Here is an 11,458-nt window from a genome sequence, read left to right on the forward strand (position 1 = left end):
GATTTTAAAGGGATAGTTCACCCAAAAATGAAAATTACCCCATGATTTACTCCCCCTCAAGCCATCCTAGGGTGTATATGACTTTCTTCTTTCAGACAAATCCAATCAGAGTTATATATAGTTATATAAAAAAAAATATCCTGGCTCTTCCAAGCTTTATAATGGCAGTGAAAGGGTGTTTTTGTTAATAATCCAAAAGAAGTCCAATAAATTGCATCCATTCATCATAAAAAGTGTCCCACATGGCTCCGGGGGTGAATCTTTTAAAGGCCTCCAGAAGTGAATCGATGCGTTTTTGTAATAAAAATATCCATATTTAAACCTTTATAAACCGTAATCTCTAGCTTACACTAACTGTCGTACACACGTTCATGGCCAGGACATTTTTTTATATAACTCTGACTGGATTCGTCTGAAAGAAGAAAGTAATATACACCTAGGATGCCTCGGGGGTGAGTAAAACGCAGCCTAATTTTCATTTTTGGGTGAACTAACCCTTTAATGGCTCAGCTGATTGGCTCAAAAGATTCCTGGAGGTCTGCAATTAAGATGCTAATGAATGACTCTCTCCAGGAATTCTAGAGATTTGATGCAAGTACACACACACAGGAACAATGTAAGACTCACCATCCACTATGTTGAGAATCAGAGCGAGTACAGGTCCACTGGATGGAGCATCAGGAACATTAATGGTGTACTCTCCCACATTCAACTTCAGCGGGGTCTCATTCAACACTGGCTTATATTCCATTAGGTCCTCAAGTGTTATAATCCCTCCTGTAGTGACACATTGATTTGCATATATATATATTTTTAATTAGGTAGTCTGACCTTCAGCGCATGATAAAAAAGGTCAATAAAGAAAGTATGAAGTGACCTGCAGCCTGGATATCATCCACTATATTCTGGGCCATAGATCCATTGTAAAAAACATCCGGCCCTTCTTCCGCTATCTTCTCATAGGTGTCAGCAAGTTTGGGAAATCTAATTATATCATTTTCCTTCAGGAGGTTTTTGTCTGCGTCACAAAACACTTCACTGGTGCAAAGACAGAGAGAGGAAAAGATCAATATGATGTCTTTAAAACTACAAGTAGAGGCAGTGTTTGGAGTGTGGTGAGTTAGAATAGTTATTTGTGATTGCATCATATGACACAGTATGATGTAATTACAAATTGCACAACTGTACACCTTGGTACACTTGTTACTTGACTCAATGTGCTATTTTAATTTATGATAAGTAGATTTTCTCACAGACTGCCCAGTTTTCTAGTTTCCAAAAGATAAATCCTCACCACAATGTAACGTCGCTCAGAATTGAATCCTTGTTTTTTGCAATGGCGTTGGCCAAGGCCCTGCCAATTGGAAAACCATTGCGTGCCAATTCTATACTGGGCTCAAACAGTTCCCTCCATGGCAGTCTCCCATGTCTTTTGTGCGCCATCTCGTAACCGCGGATTTCTCCTGGTATAGCGATGGACAACCCTCCTGCCATTCAAACCAGACACAGTAGAGTCATAATTCAATGGCCAAAACTGCAATAAGGTCAATGCTCATCTTCTGTCCTATCTGTATTTTTTTTTTTTTTCAAATATGTTTTAATGCAATTTAAAAGGCTCATTAAAATAACAGAATTATATAAAAAACAGCTAATTTAGTACACTATAAGTTTTATATGGGAAAAATGTAATACTTTTATTCAGAAAGGATGCATGTAATTGATCAATAGACATTTAGAATATTACAAAAGTTTTCAAATAAATGCTGTTCTTTTGAACTTGCTATTCAAAGAATCTTTAAAATTTGGTTTCCACAAAAATATAAAGCAGCACAACTGCTTTCAACATTGACAATAATAATAAATGTTTACTGATTTAAACTGTAAAAATATTTGTATTTATATTTTTGATCAAACATATGCAGACTTGGTGAGCATAAAAGATTTAAAACATGAAAATCTTATTTACCTCAAACCTCTGAACTGCAGTAGAGTTTGACATAATCTTTTGTTATTTCTTAGTCAAATAATAAATGTATATACACTGAACAAAATTATAGACGCAACACTTTTGTTTTTGAAAAAGATTAACAATACTCCTTCACTGCTTTTTAATATTTGAAAAACTTTTGTTCACCAAATCAGAGTCATGTGATGTGACCAACATGCAGAAAAAAACATGAAATGAGGCCATAGAGATTAAGTCTAGACTCTAATGACTGTGTGTCAAGGTCAGTAAGTCTCTTAAGATATCAGATAATTTGACCTATATGACAAAGCAAGGCTAGTTCATGGGCAGATTAGCTCTATTTATTTTATAGAATGGAGACTGGACTTGGTGATATTTACAATAATGGTAATGTACCTTTCCGTGACAGCTGGGTGTTATTGCCAAACATGTCCTCTGAAGCATTAATTGGAGCAGTTTCTCTTGCATCAATTGTCTCAACCTTTCCTGTGGACCAACACATGGAATTGTTTTATTTTTATTACTTCAAGGCTAAAAGTCATTTGGACAGAAACCTAAGGCTTGTGTGTCATCATCATTTGTTATTTACTCTGTTAGCTTCACCTGAAGAGGTAGTGGTTGCTGATGTTTTCACATCATTTGCTGACTCTGTGAAGCAAGATTTGTGGTCACTATGATGTTGAGTAAACACCCTTTTGCTAGGCATTTGACCCCAGGGTGCTCCAGGGTCATGTCACTTCTATTAATATACTGTAAGTCACTTTGCATGACAAGTATCTGCTGGATGGCAAATGACCTCTGCGTCATATTAAACTCCTAAAGCCATGTCCTTCCATGCCAGACTGACTAAAAAAAGATGTCAATTTGGCAGAGCCCTTACAGAAAGTTTGAGTTTAATGTTTTTTTTTAGACCATGGTGTGAGCAATACCAAGGTCATGGGTTTGATTCTTAGGTAAACTTTTTCAATGCATAAATGAATGCATAAGTGTCATTGTTGTACCTGTTGACGCATTGTATATGGAGAAGAACAGCCCTCCTCCGATGCCCATGCTGTGTGCGTTGAACAGCCCAACACACAAGAGAGCAGCAATGGAAGCATCAACCGCTGAACCATTGCGCTTTAAGATGTCCCTGCAAACACAAAGAATGTTGGGTTTTTGAATTGACGTGCATGATGTTCAATGACAAGCATTGAAACTCTTGGCTCTAGACATTTGGACTCTTACCTTCCAACCTCAGAGCACTTCCCGGCATCTGCTGCCACGGCTGCTTTTGAGTAGAAGTGGTCAGAGGATACAGTCTCTTATGAGTCTCTTATTTCCGATTCCCAAATACACACCCAGGAAAAAACCCACTGCAGCCACAAGCAAGACCACCAGACCAGCAACAAGAGACTTCTTGACCATTTTCCTGAATAGATAAAGAATGTGAATACAGGATGGTTGAGATAAAAACATTTGAGGGCATAGTTTGATAAGCGAGATTTATGCAATGTTGTGAAGGTTACTTTGGAAATGTAATAGGTTACAGATTACAAGTTACCCTATTTAAAATGTAATAAGTAGTGTAACTATTTCAGTTATTTTGTTAAAGTAATGTAACTGATTACATTTGATTACTTTTCTAAATTTCTAAATAATGTTTTCAACTGTTATTCATTGTCAAAAGTTAAACCAGGCAGGGTTAATAGACAGGAAACACTGGCATCTAACAATGCTTTTGAAAAAACAGTTAATCTTAAAAAAATAAAGCATATACATAAATCCTAATAGGAAAAAAAACAGTTATCAAATAAGCATGTGTCCTAAACTCCTGATACATTGGTGTCTCAAATTATAGAGCAGTCAATGCAATTTGGGAAAGAAATCAATCAAATCTGTATGTGTGTGAAAATATTCAGATGTAACCCCCTTTGTAATTGTCAACAATTCCATAAGTAACTGTAATTTGGGGAAGTCGTGGCCTAATGGTTAGAGAGTCGGACTTGTAACCCAAGGTTGCGGGTTCGAGTCTTGAACCAGCAGGGATTGTAGGTGGGGGGAGTGAATGTACAGCGCTCCCACCTTTAATACCATGACTGAGGTGGCCTTGAGCAAGGCACCGAACCCCCAACTGCTCCCCGGGTGCCGCAGCAAAAAATGGCTGCCCACTACTCTGGGTGTGTGTGTGTTCACTGCTGTGCAGAGCACTAATTCCGAGTATGGGTCACCATACTTGGCCACATGTCACGTCACTTAATTTAATTACACATTTTTTCCTCAGTAACTGTACTGGATTACAGCTACATGTACAGGTACCTTGTTACAGTGTAATTATACATTTAACTACATGTACTTACTGTATGGTTAGGGTTAGGATTAGGGTTTAGCTTAGGGCAGGTTCTGCCAAACTCGGTCGGTCCAACTTGCCTCAACACACCTGCCTTTAAGTTTCTAGTATGCCTAGTAAGAGCTTGATTAGCTGGTTCAGGTGTGTTTAATTGGGGTTGGAGCTAAACTCTTCAGGACACCGGCCCTCCAGGACCGAGTCTGGGCAGCCCTGGCTTAGGGTTACTTGCATGTAATTATGCATAATTAATTGCTATTACAGTTTTTCTCAGTCGCTTTGGTACATTTCTCAGATCAGAATTGAAATTCTCAAAACTACCTGTTCAATCTTCACATAATTATACGCATAGCGTATAATGGAACTGGAAGCAAGTGAACCACCGCACAGCTTCATCTACATGGATGAGGCTGGATTCAACCTAACGAAACGCAGAAGGTGTGGTTGAAATATAATCGGCTACAGTTGATGTGCCAGGCCAACGGGGCGGGAACATAACCATGGGTGCTGCTATCTCTGAGAATGGTGTGCTAACGCATATTCCCATTATTGGGCCATACAATACAGAGTGTCTTGTCACCTTTTTAGACACTCTCTACTGGGATCTCATCCCTGAACAAGAGAAGGGTCGGATTGGAGATTACCTGCCAAAGTACGTGATAGTTTGGGACAATGTCAGTTTCCATCGCTCCAACATCATCAGGCAATGGTTTGCAGCCCACAACAGGATGCTGATGGAGTTCCTCTCACCCTACTCTCCATTCCTTAACCCCATTGAGGAATTTTTCTCAGCATGGAGATGGAAAGTATATGATCGCCAGCCACATACACAGATAACCCTTCTGGCTGCCATGGATGCAGTGTCTGATGACATCACAGCAGATGCCTGCAGAGGCTGGATAAGACACTCTAAAAGATTCTTTCCACGCTGCATCGCAAGAGAAGATATTCGTTGTGATGTGGATGAGAATTTGTGGCCCAACAGACCGGAACGTCAGGAGGTGTAGGAAGACTGCACTGTAATTCCTACAGCACTGCATGTACAGTTTTCCCTAAGGAGATTGTCCTATGTTCACATTTCTACTTTTGTTTTTTTTTTTCTTTGTGCTATGCAGTGCTGTCTTTTCCTTTCTGTATCGCAATGACATGGTCTGTCAACAAATTACAGTACAAACAGTAAAAGCATAAATGTGAATCTTGTCCAGTCTTTTGCAATCAAACTCCCACATACACTTAAGTGTAACCTACAATTTACAATAATTGTCATCAAAACTGTAGCCATAGTTTACATCAGAACATCCCTCCAGAGTACACTGTTATATTGACAACATGACTAAGCAATTTGACTGTCTTATCCGTACACAATGACACAAGGACTTGTCATTCTGATGGCACTGACATGTTCATTGACACAGATATTTATTTTTGAGAGATGAACTAAGGATTTTGAGCAAGAGACTGGCTTTTGCAGGTAATCCATGGTGTTTTGCTATTTGTACGAGTTGTTTTGAGAAATGCACTTACTGTTTTGCAAATGTCAAGGATGATTCAAGAAATTTACCAAAGCGACTGAGAAAAACTGTAAAATAGTAAGCACATGTAACATGTGTAATAAGGACACCAAAATAAAGTGTTACCCAGTTACATTTATTTTGCAATTAAATTACGTAATTTCGTTTCATGTAACTAGTTACTCCCAACACTGCATTTATGAAATTATTATTCATTACAGACAATGCAAATGTGATTGTTTACATGTATTTTGTAAACTGATGTGCTTATCACCACCACTTCAATGTAATTTACTTCATCATTGTCAGTTGATCAGTGAAGGGTATCCACAGCAACACCACAGTTTCAAATTCAAGCACCAGTATATAAGCATGCACATTTTTGATCATAGAGAACATTTTCCCCTAAGAAAAAAAAACATATACAGTAAGTTACATCACCTTTTCAACATGTGCTGTTCATGAATGGAAGGGCGGGTGTAAACCTTTGGTATTTTTTTTTAGAAGAAACAGATAACAGTGAAATGTCACCCAGCTCAATAGACCTGTTGAATAAACCCTTTACAGTTACACATCATCATCATCATCCTCCTCAATGTTTACAGCAAGTTTAATAAAAAGTTTTAGCATTCATTCTACAAGTCTTGACACTTCAAACATTGCGTTCTAGCCCTGAATTAGCCCAGGATGCGGAGTTCAGAGAGGATTCATCCATGTGTAAATCCAAGCCTTTCAACAGTCACACACTATACAAGCCCTGAATTTTATTTCCCAATTATAGTTTACTCTTATAGACAGATAGACTGATCTATTGATAGACACAATGATAATCAGACAGATAGACAGACAAAGAGACAGACAGACAGGTAGATAGATAGTTAGATAGATAGATAGATAGATAGATAGATAGATCAACAGAGAGACAAACAGATATATAGACAGACAGATATATAGACATACCTCACAGATGATTTAGTCTGGTGAACCATAATCCAGAGACTGGATCCTTTTTCTTGTACAAGTGTATGTATTAAAACAAGTGTGAATAGGACCGGGGACAGATATAATCTGTGCTAATTAAAATTTAACTCCAGAGGTTATAAATCAACCTGATCCCAAACTTACTTTGTGATTGGCTAAAACAGGATGATTTTTTACATTTTTCAGTCCTGATGGTTAAGACAGGTGTTACTCATATGAAACTTCACCCTGTTTTTAAGAGCTTAGGAACTTCAAATGTCAAACCACTGCAATCTTGTTGACAATGCATTTACTCCACCCTTAATCTTAGACATTTAGAAAAATAAATAAATACAGAGTGAGGTCCAAATGTCTAAGACCAGATTGATGGGATTATATGGGACATTTTAAACTGTTTAATGTTCAGAGAGTTTTACAAAGGAAAAAGGAATAATGAATAAAAATATTAAAGATTTGGCAGTGTTTCTAGGTCACTAATCAAATAACAAAAATGTGTGACATTGGCTATGTAAACTCCCCTGTACAAAAGGTCAAATGTCTTTTTCCATTGAAGAACAAGATGCTATTTGGATCATTCATGATGGATAACATGGATCATCAGGTTTTGAACAAACTGTCAATATCAGCTTGAGTTACAGCAAAATTTCCCATACACATACTTAGAAATTGTGAAATTGATGTTAATTAAGTCATTCATGTAATATTATCCAAGTTACATTTCAAGAATTTACAGAATTAAAAAAAAGAAAATAGAAAGAAATGCATATGAGCATCTTCTCTGGTGGTCTCAGACTTTTGGACGTTATTATTAAAGTTTAGTTAAGTGAGTCAGCAATGCATGTTACGTAAGACTTCCAAGAAATATCTCTGATGCAGCATGTTGGTGTTGACTCACAGCTGAATGAGTGACAAAACTTCAGAGGAAAGATTCTTGACTTTGAAAATGTCATTTTTATGTTTGTAAAACCTCCAGGGACTTTATTCAAGAGTGAGGAATGCTAAAGACATTTTTCAGGCTCTCGGCACTTAATACCAATGACAGAAAATTCTAGAACTTTCTTACAGTCACAATTCTTGTAACTGGCGTCAAAGAGTTACGTAATAATACCACCATAAAAACAGGCGGTCAGCACTTTTCAGCATGGGACAAGGCACTTGAAGCATTATTAGACCTGTTCAAGAGACCTTTTGTCCCACCGTCCTCAATTCAATAAGTGAGTGTCAGCAGGAACTGTAATTTGTCAGAGTTTGTCTTCAGCTCCTCCCATTATGTGTAGCACACTGTCCAGGATTTATTAATATGGTGTCACTCAGCCATAAAACCTCAATTATTGTTGAGTAAATGGATAAAGAGCATGTACGAGTATTTACGTGTCAGTAGTTTTTAGGGAGAGAGAATGTTAGCTACTCGCCTACTAGGAATTCACAGAATTGATCTGGAATTAAATTTGGCAAACAGATCATGACACATTATTTGATTAATTAATCCCATGCTGATGTCTCACAATCATTCAGTTTGAAACTATTTAAACAACTGCTAATAAATACATTTCTGCCCATTTATCTTGGTATTATATGAATTACACTAACAAATTATACCTGCTCTTAACGCCCATTTAAAAGCATATAATCTAGCTTTCATTTTGATATATGTACAGTCTTGTTTGGTTATTTAAGGGGAGTGGTGATGTGGACAGCCAGATTTTTTGGAAATGAACAATCACTGAGCCAGCTGAGATTGCACTTAATCTGAAATAATTTTACAACAATGAATTTTACTAACATTACAGGATATCAAAGCTATGGTCATATATGAAATTATTCATATATCAATATATATGAATTTAATTTAATTTATTTACACTGAGTAACAGCACATGACAAATTTTTTAAAGAAAAAATAAAGGTAATTTTTGGCGTCTATGGTTCCAAGAAGATCATTTCAAATTCATGGAACCTTTCCATACCACAAGAGATTATTTATATATAAAAAAAAATTATTTTGATTATTAAAACATTATTTACACTAAGAAAAACTAATTTATTTTAGTTATTTTAAGAACTGTTCACAGAAAGGTTCTTTGGGGAACCCAAAATGGTTCGTCTGTGACATCAAAACATTTTTGAATGTTTATTTTTAAGCGTGTAAAGCAATGAAAAAACATGGTAACCAAAAAGTAGTAACCAAAAAATTGTGACATAAAAATATTATAAAAAGTCACAAATATTATTTAACCAACAAAACTCATTTTTATGGGTTAAACCAGGTAGAAATAGCTTTTAAGGTAAAAATTGCAAATTAACACCTTTTACAGTCTACATAAACTTTAATATGTATAAGTTGCCTTTCAAGTAAATTTGATATATTCCACTCATGCTAATATCATACTACAACAGCCAGTAATTTAATATGCAAAAGCTTACTGACAGGTTTTTGAAAATCAACCCCAGTAGGAAGTCTTTCTTTTTGTGTCTATTTTGCCTTACATTGGAAATAAAAGACAGATGGACTTTCAGCAGATATTTTGAAAAAGGCTGCGAATCAGACAGGGACATCCGTAAGGTCTGTTGCTAAAGTCTATTCCATCTGTCATGTCATTTACAGCAGCCGAATAAGAAAGGCTTAAGGCCACAATATCAGCTAGAAGGTCTCCAATGAAACAAAATATGTCATGGCCATTCAATACCAGAAAAAGACCTGTGACTCTTCATATATATGAAAGTATGTCTAGAAGATTTTCTAGACTATCAATGCTAATGTAAAACTTGTTAAAATGTGGAATTTAGTTAAGGAAGCACATCAGGAAAACAATTAGCACAACATCTTAGCTTGTTTAGAACAGATTGCTATCACTTAGGCCTATGTCTCAGATGTTTCCCCTAAAAACGCATAGCCCTACACTATGCAACGTTTGTCCCTCTAGTGGTTAAATCATAAAACTGACAGTTACTTGATGAGGACTGTTGTTTTGGTAATTACTTGAAACACTTTGGTTCTGCTCCTTTGTGCGAATAATCTGATGGTTTGCGATTTAGGCTAGGTGTTCATCCTAGTAGTGATGGGCGCTTTCGAAACACTCTTTCAAGAAGCTTCCAATCATTTATAAATCTTTTGTTTCTAATCAGTAGGTGCGTTCACTCCATATCGTATTGACCGTGATACCAACTTGTAAAAAGTATTCACGTCTTCGTAGAACTCGTAATTACAACTTGTGAACTGGGACTTTTCTGAGAACTTGTACCAATGTACCTGACCACCTCGCTATACCTAACTACCTGCGCTATGCTTAGTCATCGATAGTGCGATAGTTCCAACTACAAGAGTGTGAACAGCTCCAAGTAGAATGTCATGTGTTGTCATCTCGAAATTACAGTAATTACGACATGACGAGAATGCAGCAAGTGGTTTGGAACTTGTGTCAAATTCGCCAGGTCACGTGATTGCAGCAAACAAGGCTTTGTTATGTCAAACTATTTCGAACCTTCGATTCTAAATATTTCAAAATTCTCGTGTTTCGCCGCAAATAGCGTTAATTTCGTGAACTGTCTTGTTGTAACTGTTCTTGATTAATTGAATTAATGAATTGTGATAGGCTACTTGTTTGTGTTTTTTTAAAGATAACATTTAATAGATTACACGTTCTAAAAAAACAAACTACAAAAAGTTTATCTGATAAATGCGCTCTAGTAGCCGAAACTTCTGTATTTACTGACAGAATGTAAACACACACTGCGCATGCGAAATTAAACAGTATCCTGCGAAATCCACCCCGACAGTTTTAAAATAAAATAAAATAAATAAATAAATTAAATTATAAGATTGTCTCAGAGAATGGAGAGGAGGGACTTTTAAATGTATTCTACTTAATTAGCCTATGTGAGACTCTGGGCCAGGTTTTGTGTGTGTCTTTGCTCCCTATGTGCTCCGTCTTCAAGTTTCTCTGTCTCGTGTTTTGAATTCATTGTTCCCAGGTGTTTCCTATGTTGATTGTCATTAGTTCCAGGTGTCCCTTGTCTTCCCCTCATCAGTTCCTGTGTATTTAAAGTGTGTTCTAGTTCTTGTCCTTTGTCAGTCGTTGAACGTCATCCTGATGTGTCGAGTCCTGTGATCCCCAGCCTTTGTTAATAAAACCCTTTTGATTTATTCTACTCCGTGTCTCCTCGCTCCTTCGTTCCCGTGTTCCTCGTGTGTGTGCACCGTGACAGCCTACTAATTTAGTTGATTTCTAACAACAACAACAAATAATATTGGTGACATTTTTGGTCACAGATGTCGACTATTTATTTATTTTGGAGAATTTAATGAAAAATATTTGAGGTCAAATATTTGAGCTATATTTGAGCTCTTCTGAAAATAGGAGATTACTGGGCATGACTGGATTTTTACAGTTTTTGACAATTGCTGTTGTTTAGCATTGGGATAGTGATTTCTTTTATATAAGACCTCATACTCAGCATCAGTTCATTAAATTAATTGTCCATCAGTTCAATAAACTTACTTAAAAATCGATTCAAATGTTGTTATGACTTCACCACCCCACATTTTTTTTTCTTGGCATGTGGGGCACATAAACGAAACACCGTTAGCCAATGGCAGGACAGTATTCAATAATGATCCACGCGTGGTGCTGTGGAGAACATCTCCATCATCCACTGAATACCAACTAGAGCATC

At 36.8% G+C, this 11,458-nt stretch overlaps 1 pseudogene; it reads right to left on the minus strand.

Annotated features, from left to right (window-relative positions):
- The window catches only part of LOC107687997 (gamma-glutamyltranspeptidase 1-like), a 9,722-nt pseudogene extending 6,349 nt beyond the window's left edge, over positions 1-3,373 (minus strand).
- Positions 3,374-11,458: the final 8,085 nt, after the last annotated feature.

The sequence above is a fragment of the Sinocyclocheilus anshuiensis genome, unplaced genomic scaffold, assembly GCF_001515605.1.
Source record: "Sinocyclocheilus anshuiensis isolate Anshui unplaced genomic scaffold, SAMN03320099.WGS_v1.1 scaffold213, whole genome shotgun sequence".
In the NCBI taxonomy this organism is placed as follows: domain Eukaryota; kingdom Metazoa; phylum Chordata; class Actinopteri; order Cypriniformes; family Cyprinidae; genus Sinocyclocheilus; species Sinocyclocheilus anshuiensis.